Here is a 15641-nt window from a genome sequence, read left to right on the forward strand (position 1 = left end):
TGAAAACAAAGGTTAAACTCTGTGAGAGGAACGCACACATGCCAAAGTGTTTGCTGAGAATGATTCCCTCTAGTTTTTATATGAAGATATTTCCTTTTCTACCATAGGCCCAAATCTCTTGAAATCTCCACTTGCAAATTCCACAAAAAGAGGGTTTCAAATCTGCTCTGTCTAAAGGAAGGTTCAACTCTGTGAGTTGAACACACGCAGGCCAAAGAAGTTACTGAGAATTCTTCTGTCTAGCGTTATATGCAGAAATCCCGTTTCCAACGATATCCTCAAAGAGGTCCAAATATCCAATTGCAGGCTTTACAAACAGAGTGTTTCCAAACTGCTCTATGAAAACAAAGGTTAAACTCTGTGAGTGGAACTCACAAATCCCAAAGTGGTTGCTGAGAATGATTCTCTCTAGTTTTTATACGAAGATATTTCCTTTTCTACCGTAGGCCCAAAATCGCTTGAAATCTCCACTTGGAAATTCCTCAAAAAGAGGGTTTCAAATCTGCTCTGTCTAAAGTAAGGTTCAACTCTGTGAGTTGAACACACGCAGCCCAAAGAAGTTACTGAGAATTCTTCTGTGTAGCGTTATATGCAGAAATCCCGTTTCCAACGAAATCCTCAAAGAGGTCTCAATATCCACTTGCAGACTTTACAAACAGAGTGTTTCCAGACTGCTCTATGAAAACAAAGGTTAAACACTGTGAGTGGAACTCACACATCTCAAAGTGGTTGCTGAGAATGATTCTCTCTAGTTTTTATACGAAGATATTTCCTTTTCAACCGTAAGCCCAAAATCGCTTGAAATCTCCACTTGGAAATTCCACAAAAAGAGGGTTTCAAATCTGCTCTGTCTAAAGTAAGGTTCAACTCTGTCAGTTGAACACATGCAGCCCAAAGAAGTTACTGAGAATTCTTCTGTCTAGCGTTATATGCAGAAATACCGTTTCCAACGAAATCCTCAAAGAGGTCCAAATATCCACTTGCAGGCTTTACAAACAGAGTGTTTCCAAACTGCTCTATGAACACAAAGGTTAAACTCTGTGAGTGGAACTCACACAACCCAAAGTGGTTGCTGAGAATGATTCTCTCTAGTTTTTATACGAAGATATTTCCTTTTCTACCGTAGGCCCAAAATCGCTTGAAATCTCCACTTGGAAATTCCACAAAAAGAGGGTTTCAAATCTGCTCTGTCTAAAGTAAGGTTCAACTCTGTCAGTTGAACACATGCAGCCCAAAGAAGTTACTGAGAATTCTTCTGTCTAGCGTTATATGCAGAAATCCCGTTTCCAACGAAATCCTCAAAGAGGTCCAAATATCCACTTGCAGGCTTTACAAACAGAGTGTTTCCAAACTGCTCTATGAACACAAAGGTTAAACTCTGTGAGTGGAACTCACACATCCCAAAGTGGTTGCTGAGAATGATTCTCTCTAGTTTTTATACGAAGATATTTCCTTTTCTACCGTAGGCCCAAAATCGCTTGAAATCTCCACTTGGAAATTCCACAAAAAGAGGGTTTCAAATCTGCTCTGTCTAAAGTAAGGTTCAACTCTGTGAGTTGAACACATGCAGGCCAAAGAAGTTACTGAGAATTCTTCTGTCTAGCGTTATATGCAGAAATCCCGTTTCCAACGAAATCCTCAAAGAGGTCCAAATATCCACTTGCAGACTTTACAAACAGAGTGTTTCCAATCTGCTCTATGAAAACATAGGTTAAACTCTGTGAGTGGAACGCACACATCCCAAAGAGTTTGCAGAGAATGATTCTCTCTAGTTTTTATAGGAAGATATTTCCTTTTCTACCGTAGGCCCAAATCGCTTGAAATCTCCACTTGGAAATTCAAGAAAAAGAGGGTTTCAAATCTGCTCTGTCTAAAGTAAGGTTCAACTCTGTGAGTTGAACACAGGCAGCCCAAAGAAGTTACTGACAATTCTTCTGTCTAGCGTTATACGCAGAAATCCCGTTTCCAACAAAATCCTCAAAGAGGTCCAAATATCCACTTGCAGATTTTACAAATAGAGTGTTTCCAAACTGCTCTATGAAAACAAAGGTTAAACTCTGTGAGAGGAACGCACACATCCCAAAGTGTTTGCTGAGAATGATTCCCTCTAGTTTTTATATGAAGATATTTCCTCTTCTACCATAGGCCCAAATCTCTTGAAATCTCCACTTGCAAATTCCACAAAAAGAGGGTTTCAAATCTGCTCTGTCTAAAGGAAGGTTCAACTCTGTGTATTGAACACACGCAGGCCAAAGAAGTTACTGAGAATTCTTCTGTCTAGCGTTATATGCAGAAATCCCGTTTCCAACGATATCCTCAGAGAGGTCCAAATATCCAATTGCAGGCTTTACAAACAGAGTGTTTCCAAACTGCTCTATGAAAACAAAGGTTAAACTCTGTGAGTGGAACTCACAAATCCCAAAGTGGTTGCTGAGAATGATTCTCTCTAGTTTTTATACGAAGATGTTTCCTTTTCTACCGTAGTCCCAAAATAGCTTGAAATCTCCACTTGGAAATTCCTCAAAAAGAGGGTTTCAAATCTGCTCTGTCTAAAGTAAGGTTCAACTCTGTGAGTTGAACACACGCAGCCCAAAGAAGTTACTGACAATTCTTCTGTCTAGCGTTATATGCAGAAATCCCGTTTCCAACGAAATCCTCAAAGAGGTCTCAATATCCACTTGCAGACTTTACAAACAGAGTGTTTCCAGACTGCTCTATGAAAACAAAGGTTAAACACTGTGAGTGGAACTCACACATCTCAAAGTGGTTGCTGAGAATGATTCTCTCTAGTTTTTATACGAAGATATTTCCTTTTCAACCGTAGGCCCAAAATCGATTGAAATCTCCACTTGGAAATTCCACAAAAAGAGGGTTTCAAATCTGCTCTGTCTAAAGTAAGGTTCAACTCTGTCAGTTGAACACATCCAGCCCAAAGAAGTTACTGAGAATTCTTCTGTCTAGCGTTATATGCAGAAATCCCGTTTCCAAAGAAATCCTCAAAGAGGTCCAAATATCCACTTGCAGGCTTTACAAACAGAGTGTTTCCAAACTGCTCTATGAACACAAAGGTTAAACTCTGTGAGTGGAACTCACACATCCCAAAGTGGTTGCTGAGAATGATTCTCTCTAGTTTTTATACCAAGATATTTCCTTTTCTACCATAGGCCCAAAATCGCTTGAAATCTCCACTTGGAAATTCCACAAAAAGAGGGTTTCAAATCTGCTCTGTCTAAAGTAAGGTTCAACTCTGTCAGTTGAACACATGCAGCCCTAAGAAGTTACTGAGAATTCTTCTGTCTAGCGTTATATGCAGAAATCCCGTTTCCAACGAAATCCTCAAAGAGGTCCAAATATCCACTTGCAGACTTTACAAACAGAGTGTTTCCAATCTGCTCTATGAAAACATAAGTTAAACTCTGTGAGTGGAACGCACACATTACTAAGAGTTTGCAGAGAACGATTCTCTCTAGTTTTTATACGAAGATATTTCCTTTTCTACCGTAGGCCCAAATCGCTTGAAATCTCCACTTGGAAATTCAAGAAAAAGAGGGTTTCAAATCTGCTCTGTCTAAAGTAAGGTTCAACTCTGTGAGTTGAACACAGGCAGCCCAAAGAAGTTACTGACAATTCTTCTGTCTAGCGTTATACGCAGAAATCCCGTTTCCAACAAAATCCTCAAAGAGGTCCAAATATCCACTTGCAGATTTTACAAATAGAGTGTTTCCAAACTGCTCTATGAAAACAAAGGTTAAACTCTGTGAGAGGAACGCACACATCCCAAAGTGTTTGCTGAGAATGATTCCCTCTAGTTTTTATATGAAGATATTTCCTTTTCTACCATAGGCCCAAATCTCTTGAAATCTCCACTTGCAAATTCCACAAAAAGAGGGTTTCAAATCTGCTCTGTCTAAAGGAAGGTTCAACTCTGTGAGTTGAACACACGCAGGCCAAAGAAGTTACTGAGAATTCTTCTGTCTAGCGTTATATGCAGAAATCCCGTTTCCAACGATATCCTCAAAGAGGTCCAAATATCCAATTGCAGGCTTTACAAACAGAGTGTTTCCAAACTGCTCTATGAAAACAAAGGTTAAACTCTGTGAGTGGAACTCACAAATCCCAAAGTGGTTGCTGAGAATGATTCTCTCTAGTTTTTATACGAAGATATTTCCTTTTCTACCGTAGGCCCAAAATCGCTTGAAATCTCCACTTGGAAATTCCTCAAAAAGAGGGTTTCAAATCTGCTCTGTCTAAAGTAAGGTTCAACTCTGTGAGTTGAACACACGCAGCCCAAAGAAGTTACTGACAATTCTTCTGTCTAGCGTTATATGCAGAAATCCCGTTTCCAACGAAATCCTCAAAGAGGTCTCAATATCCACTTGCAGACTTTACAAACAGAGTGTTTCCAGACTGCTCTATGAAAACAAAGGTTAAACACTGTGAGTGGAACTCACACATCTCAAAGTGGTTGCTGAGAATGATTAACTCTAGTTTTTATACGAAGATATTTCCTTTTCAACCGTAAGCCCAAAATCGCTTGAAATCTCCAATTGGAATTTCCACAAAAAGAGGGTTTCAAATCTGCTCTGTCTACAGTAAGGTTCAACTCTGTCAGTTGAACACATGCAGCCCAAAGAAGTTACTGAGAATTCTTCTGTCTAGCGTTATATGCAGAAATCCCGTTTCCAACGAAATCCTCAAAGAGGTCGAAATCTCCACTTGCAGGCTTTACAAACAGAGTGTTTCCAAACTGCTCTATGAACACAAAGGTTAAACTCTGTGAGTGGAACTCACACATCCCAAAGTGGTTGCTGAGAATGATTCTCTCTAGTTTTTATACGAAGATATTTCCTTTTCTACCGTAGGCCCAAAATCGCTTGAAATCTCCACTTGGAAATTCCACAAAAAGAGGGTTTCAAATCTGCTCTGTCTAAAGTAAGGTTCAACTCTGTCAGTTGAACACATGCAGCCCAAAGAAGTTACTGAGAATTCTTCTGTCTAGCGTTATATGCAGAAATACCGTTTCCAACGAAATCCTCAAAGAGGTCCAAATATCCACTTGCAGGCTTTACAAACAGAGTGTTTCCAAACTGCTCTATGAACACAAAGGTTAAACTCTGTGAGTGGAACTCACACATCCCAAAGTGGTTGCTGAGAATGATTCTCTCTAGTTTTTATACGAAGATATTTCCTTTTCTACCGTAGGCCCAAAATCGCTTGAAATCTCCACTTGGAAATTCCACAAAAAGAGGGTTTCAAATCTGCTCTGTCTAAAGTAAGGTTCAACTCTGTGAGTTGAACACATGCAGCCCAAAGAAGTTACTGAGAATTCTTCTGTCTAGCGTTATATGCAGAAATCCCGTTTCCAACGAAATCCTCAAAGAGGTCCAAATATCCACTTGCAGACTTTACAAACAGAGTGTTTCCAATCTGCTCTATGAAAACATAGGTTAAACTCTGTGAGTGGAACGCACACATCCCATAGAGTTTGCAGAGAATGATTCTCTCTAGTTTTTATAGGAAGATATTTCCTTTTCTACCGTAGGCCCAAATCGCTTGAAATCTCCACTTGGAAATTCAAGAAAAAGAGGGTTTCAAATCTGCTCGGTCTAAAGTAAAGTTCAACTCTGTGAGTTGAACACAGGCAGCCCAAAGAAGTTACTGACAATTCTTCTGTCTAGCGTTATACGCAGAAATCCCGTTTCCAACAAAATCCTCAAAGAGGTCCAAATATCCACTTGCAGATTTTACAAATAGAGTGTTTCCAAACTGCTCTATGAAAACAAAGGTTAAACTCTGTGAGAGGAACGCACACATCCCAAAGTGGTTGCTGAGAATGATTCTCTCTAGTTTTTATACGAAGATATTTCCTTTTCTACCGTAGGCCCAAAATCGCTTGAAATCTCCACTTGGAAATTCCACAAAAAGAGGGTTTCAAATCTGCTCTGTCTAAAGTAAGGTTCAACTCTGTCAGTTGAACACATGCAGCCCAAAGAAGTTACTGAGAATTCTTCTGTCTAGCGTTATATGCAGAAATCCCGTTTCCAACGAAATCCTCAATGAGGTCCAAATATCCACTTGCAGGCTTTACAAACAGAGTGTTTCCAAACTGCTCTATGAAAACAAAGGTTAAACTCTGTGAGTGGAACTCACACATCCCAAAGTGGTTGCTGAGAATGATTCTCTCTAGTTTTTATAAGAAGATATTTCCTTTTCTACCGTAGGCCCAAATCGCTTGAAATCCCCCCTTGGAAATTCCACAAAAAGAGGGTTTCAAATCTGCTCTTTCTAAAGGAAGTTTCAACTCTGTGAGTTGAACACATGCAGCCCAAAGAAGTTACTGAGAATTCTTCTGTGTAGCGTTATATGCAGAAATCCCGTTTCCAACGAAATCCTCAAAGAGGTCTCAATATCCACTTGCAGACTTTACAAACAGAGTGTTTCCAGACTCCTCTATGAAAACAAAGGTTAAACACTGTGAGTGGAACTCACACATCTCAAAGTGGTTGCTGAGAATGATTCTCTCTAGTTTTTATACGAAGATACTTCCTTTTCAACCGTAGGCCCAAAATCGATTGAAATCTCCACTTGGAAATTCCACAAAAAGTGGGTTTCAAATCTGCTCTGTCTAAAGTAAGGTTCAACTCTGTCAGTTGAACACATGCAGCCCAAAGAAGTTACTGAGAATTCTTCTGTCTAGCGTTATATGCAGAAATCCCGTTTCCAACGAAATCCTCAAAGAGGTCCAAATATCCACTTGCAGTCTTTACAAACAGAGTGTTTCCAAACTGCTCTATGAACACAAAGGTTAAACTCTGTGAGTGGAACTCACACATCCCAAAGTGGTTGCTGAGAATGATTCTCTCTAGTTTTTATACGAAGATATTTCCTTTTCTACCGTAGGCCCAAAATCGCTTGAAATCTCCACTTGGAAATTCCACAAAAAGAGGGTTTCAAATCTGCTCTGTCTAAAGTAAGGTTCAACTCTGTCAGTTGAACACATGCAGCCCAAAGAAGTTACTGAGAATTCTTCTGTCTAGCGTTATATGCAGAAATCCCGTTTCCAACGAAATCCTCAAAGAGGTCCAAATATCCACTTGCAGGCTTTACAAACAGAGTGTTTCCAAACTGCTCTATGAACACAAAGGTTAAACTCTGTGAGTGGAACTCACACATCCCAAAGTGGTTGCTGAAAATGATTCTCTCTAGTTTTTATACGAAGATATTTCCTTTTCTACCGTAGGCCCAAAATCGCTTGAAATCTAAGCTTGGAAATTCCACAAAAAGAGGGTTTCAAATCTGCTCTGTCTAAAGTAAGGTTCAACTCTGTCAGTTGAACACATGCAGCCCAAAGAAGTTACTGAGAATTCTTCTGTCTAGCGTTATATGCAGAAATACCATTTCCAACGAAATCCTCAAAGAGGTCCAAATATCCACTTGCAGGCTTTACAAACAGAGTGTTTCCAAACTGCTCTATGAAAACAAAGGTTAAACTCTGTGAGTGGAACTCACACATCCCAAAGTGGTTGCTGAGAATGATTCTCTGTAGTTTTTATACGAAGATATTTCCTTTTCTATCGTAGGCCCAAAATCGCCTGAAATCTCCACTTGGAAATTCCACAAAAAGAGGGTTTCAAATCTGCTCTGTCTAAAGTAAGGTTCAACTCTGTGAGTTGAACACATGCAGCCCAAAGAAGTTACTGAGAATTCTTCTGTCTAGCGTTATATGCAGAAATCCCGTTTCCAACGAAATCCTCAAAGAGGTCCAAATATCCACTTGCAGACTTTACAAACAGAGTGTTTCCAATCTGCTCTATGAAAACATAGGTTAAACTCTGTGAGTGGAACGCACACATCCCAAAGAGTTTGCAGAGAATGATTCTCTCTAGTTTTTATAGGAAGATATTTCCTTTTCTACCGTAGGCCCAAATCGCTTGAAATCTCCACTTGGAAATTCAAGAAAAAGAGGGTTTCAAATCTGCTCTGTCTATAGTAAGGTTCAACTCTGTGACTTGAACACAGGCAGCCCAAAGTAGTTACTGACAATTCTTCTGTCTAGCGTTATACGCAGAAATCCCGTTTCCAACAAAATCCTCAAAGAGGTCCAAATATCCACTTGCAGATTTTACAAATAGAGTGTTTCCAAACTGCTCTATGAAAACAAAGGTTAAACTCTGTGAGAGGAACGCACACATCCCAAAGTGTTTGCTGAGAATGATTCCCTCTAGTTTTTATATGAAGATATTTCCTTTTCTACCATAGGCCCAAATCTCTTGAAATCTCCACTTGCAAATTCCACAAAAAGAGGGTTTCAAATCTGCTCTGTCTGAAGGAAGGTTCAACTCTGTGTATTGAATACACGCAGGCCAAAGAAGTTACTGAGAATTCTTCTGTCTAGCGTTATATGCAGAAATCCCGTTTCCAACGAAATCCTCAAAGAGGTCCAAATATCCAATTGCAGGCTTTACAAACAGAGTGTTTCCAAACTCGTCTATGAAAACAAAGGTTAAACTCTGTGAGTGGAACTCACAAATCCCAAAGTGGTTGCTGAGAATGATTCTCTCTAGTTTCTATACGAAGATATTTCCTTTTCTACCGTAGGCCCAAAATCGCTTGAAATCTCCACTTGGAAATTCCTCAAAAAGAGGGTTTCAAATCTGCTCTGTCTAAAGTAAGGTTCAACTCTGTGAGTTGAACACACGCAGCCCAAAGAAGTTACTGACAATTCTTCTGTGTAGCGTTATATGCAGAAATCCCGTTTCCAACGAAATCCTCAAAGAGGTCCCAATCTCCACCTGCAGACTTTACAAAGAGAGTGTTCCCAAACTGCTCTATGAAAACAAAGGTTAAACTCTTTGAGTGGTACTCACACATCTCAAAGTGGTTGCTGAGAATGATTCTCTCTAGTTTTTATACGAAGATATTTCCTTTTCTACCGTAGGCCCAAAATCGCTTGAAATCTCCACTTGGAAATTCCTCAAAAAGAGGGTTTCAAATCTGCTCTGTCTAAAGTAAGGTTCAACTCTGTGAGTTGAACACACGCAGCCCAAAGAAGTTACTGACAATTCTTCTGTCTAGCGTTATACGCAGAAATCCCGTTTCCAACAAAATCCTCAAAGAGGTCCAAATATCCACTTGCAGACTTTACAAATAGAGTGTTTCCAAACTGCTCTATGAAAACAAAGGTTAAACTGTGTGAGTGGAACGCACACATCCCAATGTGTTGGCTGAGAATGATTAACTCCAGTTTTTATATGAAGATATTTCCTTTTCTACCGTAGGCCCAAATCTCTTGAAATCTCCACTTGCAAATTCCACAAAAAGAGGGTTTCAAATCTGCTCTGTCTAAAGGAAGGTTCAACTCTGTGAGTTGAACACACGCAGGCCAAAGAAGTTACTGAGAATTCTTCTGTCTAGCGTTATATGCAGGAATCCCGTTTCCAACGATATCCTCAAAGAGGTCCAAATATCCAATTGCAGGCTTTACAAACAGAGTGCTTCCAAACTGCTCTATGAACACAAAGGTTAAACACTGTGAGTGGAACTCACACATCTCAAAGTGGTTGCTGAGAATGATTCTCTCTAGTTTTTATACGAAGATATTTCCTTTTCTACCGTAGGCCCAAAATCGCTTGAAATCTCCACTTGGAAATTCCACAAAAAGAGGGTTTCAAATCTGCTCTGTCTAAAGTAAGGTTCAACTCTGTCAGTTGAACACATGCAGCCCAAAGAAGTTACTGAGAATTCTTCTGTCTAGCGTTATATGCAGAAATCCCGTTTCCAACGAAATCCTCAATGAGGTCCAAATATCCACTTGCAGGCTTTACAAACAGAGTGTTTCCAAACTGCTCTATGAAAACAAAGGTTAAACTCTGTGAGTGGAACTCACACATCCCAAAGTGGTTGCTGAGAATGATTCTCTCTAGTTTTTATACGAAGATATTTCCTTTTCTACCGTAGGCCCAAATCGCTTGAAATCCCCCCTTGGAAATTCCACAAAAAGAGGGTTTCAAATCTGCTCTTTCTAAAGGAAGGTTCAACTCTGTGAGTTGAACACACGCAGCTGAAAGAAGTTACTGACAATTCTTCTGTCTAGCGTTATATGCAGAAATCCCGTTTCCAACGAAATCCTCAAAGAGGTCCAAATATCCACTTGCAGACTTTACAAACAGAGTGTTTCCAATCTGCTCTATGAAAACATAGGTTAAACTCTGTGAGTGGAACGCACACATTACAAAGAGTTTGCAGAGAATGATTCTCTCTAGTTTTTATACGAAGATATTTCCTTTTCTACCGTAGGCCCAAATCGCTTGAAATCTCCACTTGGAAATTCAAGAAAAAGAGGGTTTCAAATCTGCTCTGTCTAAAGTAAGGTTCAACTCTGTGAGTTGAACACAGGCAGCCCAAAGAAGTTACTGACAATTCTTCTGTCTAGCGTTATACGCAGAAATCCCGTTTCCAACAAAATCCTCAAAGAGGTCCAAATATCCACTTGCAGATTTTACAAATAGAGTGTTTCCAAACTGCTCTATGAAAACAAAGGTTAAACTCTGTGAGAGGAACGCACACATGCCAAAGTGTTTGCTGAGAATGATTCCCTCTAGTTTTTATATGAAGATATTTCCTTGTCTACCATAGGCCCAAATCTCTTGAAATCTCCACTTGCAAATTCCACAAAAAGAGGGTTTCAAATCTGCTCTGTCTAAAGGAAGGTTCAACTCTGTGAGTTGAACACACGCAGGCCAAAGAAGTTACTGAGAATTCTTCTGTCTAGCGTTATATGCAGAAATCCCGTTTCCAACGATATCCTCAAAGAGGTCCAAATATCCAATTGCAGGCTTTACAAACAGAGTGTTTCCAAACTGCTCTATGAAAACAAAGGTTAAACTCTGTGAGTGGAACTCACAAATCCCAAAGTGGTTGCTGAGAATGATTCTCTCTAGTTTTTATACGAAGATATTTCCTTTTCTACCGTAGGCCCAAAATCGCTTGAAATCTCCACTTGGAAATTCCTCAAAAAGAGGGTTTCAAATCTGCTCTGTCTAAAGTAAGGTTCAACTCTGTGAGTTGAACACACGCAGCCCAAAGAAGTTACTGAGAATTCTTCTGTGTAGCGTTATATGCAGAAATCCCGTTTCCAACGAAATCCTCAAAGAGGTCTCAATATCCACTTGCAGACTTTACAAACAGAGTGTTTCCAGACTGCTCTATGAAAACAAAGGTTAAACACTGTGAGTGGAACTCACACATCTCAAAGTGGTTGCTGAGAATGATTCTCTCTAGTTTTTATACGAAGATATTTCCTTTTCAACCGTAAGCCCAAAATCGCTTGAAATCTCCACTTGGAAATTCCACAAAAAGAGGGTTTCAAATCTGCTCTGTCTAAAGTAAGGTTCAACTCTGTCAGTTGAACACATGCAGCCCAAAGAAGTTACTGAGAATTCTTCTGTCTAGCGTTATATGCAGAAATACCGTTTCCAACGAAATCCTCAAAGAGGTCCAAATATCCACTTGCAGGCTTTACAAACAGAGTGTTTCCAAACTGCTCTATGAACACAAAGGTTAAACTCTGTGAGTGGAACTCACACAACCCAAAGTGGTTGCTGAGAATGATTCTCTCTAGTTTTTATACGAAGATATTTCCTTTTCTACCGTAGGCCCAAAATCGCTTGAAATCTCCACTTGGAAATTCCACAAAAAGAGGGTTTCAAATCTGCTCTGTCTAAAGTAAGGTTCAACTCTGTGAGTTGAACACATGCAGCCCAAAGAAGTTACTGAGAATTCTTCTGTCTAGCGTTATATGCAGAAATCCCGTTTCCAACGAAATCCTCAAAGAGGTCCAAATATCCACATGCAGGCTTTACAAACAGAGTGTTTCCAAACTGCTCTATGAACACAAAGGTTAAACTCTGTGAGTGGAACTCACACATCCCAAAGTGGTTGCTGAGAATGATTCTCTCTAGTTTTTATACGAAGATATTTCCTTTTCTACCGTAGGCCCAAAATCGCTTGAAATCTCCACTTGGAAATTCCACAAAAAGAGGGTTTCAAATCTGCTCTGTCTAAAGTAAGGTTCAACTCTGTGAGTTGAACACATGCAGGCCAAAGAAGTTACTGAGAATTCTTCTGTCTAGCGTTATATGCAGAAATCCCGTTTCCAACGAAATCCTCAAAGAGGTCCAAATATCCACTTGCAGACTTTACAAACAGAGTGTTTCCAATCTGCTCTATGAAAACATAGGTTAAACTCTGTGAGTGGAACGCACACATCCCAAAGAGTTTGCAGAGAATGATTCTCTCTAGTTTTTATAGGAAGATATTTCCTTTTCTACCGTAGGCCCAAATCGCTTGAAATCTCCACTTGGAAATTCAAGAAAAAGAGGGTTTCAAATCTGCTCTGTCTAAAGTAAGGTTCAACTCTGTGAGTTGAACACAGGCAGCCCAAAGAAGTTACTGACAATTCTTCTGTCTAGCGTTATACGCAGAAATCCCGTTTCCAACAAAATCCTCAAAGAGGTCCAAATATCCACTTGCAGATTTTACAAATAGAGTGTTTCCAAACTGCTCTATGAAAACAAAGGTTAAACTCTGTGAGAGGAACGCACACATCCCAAAGTGTTTGCTGAGAATGATTCCCTCTAGTTTTTATATGAAGATATTTCCTTTTCTACCATAGGCCCAAATCTCTTGAAATCTCCACTTGCAAATTCCACAAAAAGAGGGTTTCAAATCTGCTCTGTCTAAAGGAAGGTTCAACTCTGTGTATTGAACACACGCAGGCCAAAGAAGTTACTGAGAATTCTTCTGTCTAGCGTTATATGCAGAAATCCCGTTTCCAACGATATCCTCAAAGAGGTCCAAATATCCACTTGCAGACTTTACAAACAGAGTGTTTCCAATCTGCTCTATGAAAACATAGGTTAAACTCTGTGAGTGGAACGCACACATCCCAAAGAGTTTGCAGAGAATGATTCTCTCTAGTTTTTATACGAAGATATTTCCTTTTCTACCGTAGGCCCAAATCGCTTGAAATCTCCACTTGGAAATTCAAGAAAAAGAGGGTTTCAAATCTGCTCTGTCTAAAGTAACGTTCAACTCTGTGAGTTGAACACAGGCAGCCCAAAGAAGTTACTGACAATTCTTCTGTCTAGCGTTATACGCAGAAATCCCGTTTCCAACAAAATCCTCAAAGAGGTCCAAATATCCACTTGCAGATCTTACAAATAGAGTGTTTCCAAACTGCTCTATGAAAACAAAGGTTAAACTCTGTGAGAGGAACGCACACATCCCAAAGTGTTTGCTGAGAATGATTCCCTCTAGTTTTTATATGAAGATATTTCCTTTTGTACCATAGGCCCAAATCTCTTGAAATCTCCACTTGCAAATTCCACAAAAAGAGGGTTTCAAATCTGCTCTGTCTAAAGGAAGGTTCAACTCTGTGAGTTGAACACACGCAGGCCAAAGTAGTTACTGAGAATTCTTCTGTCTAGCGTTATATGCAGAAATCCCGTTTCCAACGATATCCTCAAGGAGGTCCAAATATCCAATTGCAGGCTTTACAAACAGAGTGTTTCCAAACTGCTCTATGAAAACAAAGGTTAAACTCTGTGAGTGGAACTCACACATCCCAAAGTGTTTGCTGAGAATGATTCTCTCTAGTTTTTATACGAAGATATTTCCTTTTCTACCGTAGGCCCAAAATCGCTTGAAATCTCCACTTGGAAATTCCTCAAAAAGAGGGTTTCAAATCTGCTCTGTCTAAAGTAAGGTTCAACTCTGTGAGTTGAACACACGCAGCCCAAAAAAGTTACTGACAATTCTTCTGTCTAGCGTTATATGCAGAAATCCCGTTTCCAACGAAATCCTCAAAGAGGTCTCAATATCCACTTGCAGACTTTACAAACAGAGTGTTTCCAGACTGCTCTATGAAAACAAAGGTTAAACACTGTGAGTGGAACTCACACATCTCAAAGTGGTTGCTGAGAATGATTCTCTCTAGTTTTTATACGAAGATACTTCCTTTTCAACCGTAGGCCCAAAATCGATTGAAATCTCCACTTGGAAATTCCACAAAAAGAGGGTTTCAAATCTGCTCTGTCTAAAGTAAGGTTCAACTCTGTCAGTTGAACACATGCAGCCCAAAGAAGTTACTGAGAATTCTTCTGTCTAGCGTTATATGCAGAAATCCCGTTTCCAACGAAATCCTCAAAGAGGTCCAAATATCCACTTGCAGGCTTTACAAACAGAGTGTTTCCAAACTGCTCTATGAACACAAAGGTTAAACTCTGTGAGTGGAACTCACACATCCCAAAGTGGTTGCTGAGAATGATTCTCTCTAGTTTTTATACGAAGATATTTCCTTTTCTACCGTAGGCCCAAAATCGCTTGAAATCTCCACTTGGAAATTCCACAAAAAGAGGGTTTCAAATCTGCTCTGTCTAAAGTAAGGTTCAACTCTGTGAGTTGAACACACGCAGCCGAAAGAAGTTACTGACAATTCTTCTCTCTAGCGTTATATGCAGAAATCCCGTTTCCAACGAAATCCTCAAAGAGGTCCAAATATCCACTTGCAGACTTTACAAACAGAGTGTTTCCAATCTGCTCTATGAAAACAAAAGTTAAACTCTGTGAGTGGAACGCACACATTACAAAGAGTTTGCAGAGAATGATTCTCTCTAGTTTTTTTATGAAGATATTTCCTTTTCTTCCGTAGGCCCAAATCGCTTGAAATCTCCACTTGGAAATTCAAGAAAAAGAGGGTTTCAAATCTGCTCTGTCTAAAGTAAGGTTCAACTCTGTGAGTTGAACACACGCAGCCGAAAGAAGTTACTGACAATTCTTCTGTCTAGCGTTATACGCAGAAATCCCGTTTCCAACGAAATCCTCAAAGAGGTCCAAATATCCACTTGCAGACTTTACAAATAGAGTGTTTCCAAACTGCTCTATGAAAACAAAGGTTAAACTCTGTGAGAGGAACGCAGACATCCCAAAGTGTTTGCTGAGAATGATTCCCTCTAGTTTTTATAAGAAGATATTTCCTTTTCTACCATAGGCCCAAATCTCTTGAAATCTCCACTTGCAAATTCCACAAAAAGAGGGTTTCAAATCTGCTCTGTCTAAAGGAAGGTTCAACTCTGTGAGTTGAACACACGCAGGCCAAAGAAGTTACTGAGAATTCTTCTGTCAAGCGTTATATGCAGAAATCCCGTTTCCAACGATATCCTCAAAGAGGTCCAAATATCCAATTGCAGGCTTTACAAACAGAGTGTTTCCAAACTGCTCTATGAGCACAAAGGTTAAACTCTGTGAGTGGAACTCACACATCCCAAAGTGGTTGCTGAGAATGATTCTCTCTAGTTTTTATACGAAGATACTTCCTTTTCAACCGTAGGCCCAAAATCGATTGAAATCTCCACTTGGAAATTCCACAAAAAGAGGGTTTCAAATCTGCTGTGTGTAAAGTAAGGTTCAACTCTGTCAGTTGAACACATGCAGCCCAAAAAAGTTACTGAGAATTCTTCTGTCTAGCGTTATATGCAGAAATCCCGTTTCCAACGAAATCCTCAAAGAGGTCCAAATATCCACTTGCAGGCTTTACAAACAGAGTGTTTCCAAACTGCTCTATGAAAACAAAGGTTAAACTC

The sequence above is a fragment of the Gorilla gorilla genome, chromosome 20 (assembly GCF_029281585.2).
Source record: "Gorilla gorilla gorilla isolate KB3781 chromosome 20, NHGRI_mGorGor1-v2.1_pri, whole genome shotgun sequence".
NCBI classification, from domain to species: Eukaryota; Metazoa; Chordata; class Mammalia; order Primates; family Hominidae; genus Gorilla; species Gorilla gorilla.